General features: G+C 48.7%; 1 protein-coding gene across 1 annotated transcript in view; it reads left to right on the top strand.

The window, feature by feature from the left end:
• LOC122256112 (uncharacterized) overlaps window positions 1-2,500 on the top strand; it is a 79,699-nt gene that overhangs the window by 40,358 nt on the left and 36,841 nt on the right. The gene's annotated exons all lie outside the window — the stretch shown is intronic.

The raw sequence follows: 2,500 nt of genomic DNA, 5'->3' as shown, positions 1-2,500 counted from the left end.
CCTCCCCTCTCTCCCCCTCTCTCCCTCTTTCTCCCTCTTTCTCCCTCTTTCTCCCTCTCCCCATTTTCTTCGCTTCCTCTCCTCCTCCCACATTTCCCTCGTCCGCATTTTCCTGTAGAAACGTATGTCTACCTGTGCTCATCTGGTAGATTTATCGCCCTCACTAGAGCGTGCAGGATGGCCATGTTACGCAGCATTAGTAATACTGGAAAGTTAGTGAGAGTTTTTGGTAGTTGGCAAAGTCTCTCTCGGGCCGCTCTCCTATAACGCACCCCTCCCCCCTCCCCCCTCCACCTCCACCTCCACCTCCACCTCCACCTCCACCTCCACCTCCACCTCCACCTCCACCTCCACCTCCACCTCCACCTCCACCTCCACCTCCACCTCCACCTCCACCTCCACCTCCACCTCCACCTCCACCTCCACCTCCCCCTGTTCTTGCTCTATCCACCTGGTCCTATCGCTTTTGCTGCGTGATTTCTCTAGATGTGTCGGGGTCCCAGGTGAATTTCGCCCGTATTGAATCGCCTGCTGTGCGTCTATTGAAGGGGTGAGTGTATGGTGCATCGCTTGACGTTTCTATGCCGAAGGACTTGTTCATGCTGCATTGCCCGCTGTTTCTTCACCGAAGGACTTGTTCATGCTGCATCGCCCGCTGTTTCTTCACCGAAGGACTTGCTCTTGCTGCATCGCCCACTGTTTCTTTACCGAAGGCCTAGGTGAATATTGTGGTTAACCCCCAACCCAACACACCTCTCTCTCTCTCCGCTCTTCTTTTCGGTTGGTTGATAGCGGTCGGTACCCCCCGTCGACGGTCCTCGAGCCGCTGACTCACAAGGGTCGGAGAGGAAATCATCGTCACAATGTTGGTTGGATTCGAAGGACTGGAGGGAAAAAAAGAGGTTCCTATGAGATTCACGAATTGGGTGGGGGTTGTGGCGTGACTTCCCTTTCCTTCGGGATGTGGGATTTGTTTTCCGGATGCCGTGGATCCTGTCCCTGCTTGGCGGGGCTTAGAAGACGGAGGGTGATATTCCATTGTCGCGCTCGATACGCCCAGCGAGTCAAAAAGGTCAGGTGCATGCAACATTACCCATCTTTCGCAAAACAAGAAAGTTCGGGGAAGTCTTGCAAGAGAATCTTACATTCTCCATTGTGTATTTTTTTTCCCTCTTGCAAGTGCAATGACAAAAGTTTCTTTCCCCTTTGCATAGTTTGACGTGACTTCGAATCCGAGTAATGAAGTGGAAAATGTGTCTTGCATAATGTCCCCCCCACCCCCTTTGACGGCACATTTTGGCACGGTTGCACTGTCACTGCCTTCTCCGACCCGCTTGCCGTCTGTCCTGTTTTGCATTCCGTCGCAGAGTCACATTCGATGCTCGCTTTCCCGGATGCTCGGATTCGCCTCTTGCATTCGCTAGTCTCCACGTATCCGTACTCTTAACATGTACATGCCATTGTAAATCCCGTCTTCCTTTGTGCAGTTGCGACATGCTACTCATTCTTAACTTGAAATACAGACGAAAAATTATAAACACGTACGACACGCATGGTACTTGTCACGTTCCAATGTTTGGGCAAGTTGTAAAAAGAAAAAAAAAAATGCAATATGTACTCGATTAGTTCAGCTGTTTGACATGAACACGTTCGTTGGTGTTACGGTCACACGATTAGAATGTTGTCTTTGTAGTTTGATGCAACTCGCTGCAAGGAATGAATAATTACAAAAAATAGATATACCGAAGTGCAATAAGGTTTGAATGTCTAAAATAACATTCACTTGCATTGATATTTTGCAATTTGAAAAGGGTCTATATAATTGACTTTAGGATAAACCATATCCTAAAACATGGAGGCAGTTCTTGCAACAAAAAATGAAGTCTACAAGACCTTTACAAATACCCTTTAATGTTTATTACCACAAAGCAAACCACACCCGTACCACGAAGTGCATCATATCCTCAATACAGTTACCAAGAAAAGCCCTCCAGTCACAGCACAGCCGGTACTGGCACTGTGACATGGCTTGCGCGATTGTGCTTTCAGCCCAGTGACACTACTTGGCACTTCGGAACCGTATCAATGTCTGCTCGGTGACAGCTCGGTGGGCGGGCCTGCTTTACTGCGGTGTTTAGGCATCCTTTTTAAAGGAGGGGGGTAGGGGATGGGGGGGTGATTGATCGTCGAGCATGAAGGTCAGTGAGAAGGTTAGCATGATGGAATTAGGGAACGGATTAAACATGATAATGATAAGGGACGCCTTCGTTTAACATGGCGGCAGGCATAGATTGATACGTGTTTATTAGGGAAAAGCTGCGCGTGTGGTTAGCGCGGTATAAATAAACCAAGGGTCAGGTCGCCGAGAACATAATCCAAAGAAAGAGATATGTCAAGTAGGGAAACGTCTATCGAAGCAAAAATGAAATTGATCTGATTTATAGTCCTCTTCTTTGGCTCGCTACACCCGTCCGCCCAAAGCAGGCTGGCGCGTGTTCTG

This window comes from Penaeus japonicus, unplaced genomic scaffold (assembly GCF_977035675.1).
Source record: "Penaeus japonicus unplaced genomic scaffold, GWHDUDI00000001_assembly GWHDUDI00000013, whole genome shotgun sequence".
Lineage (NCBI taxonomy): Eukaryota > Metazoa > Arthropoda > Malacostraca > Decapoda > Penaeidae > Penaeus > Penaeus japonicus.
Note: the sequence above shows the minus strand (reverse complement) of the source record. Positions and strands in the feature narration are given on the sequence as shown.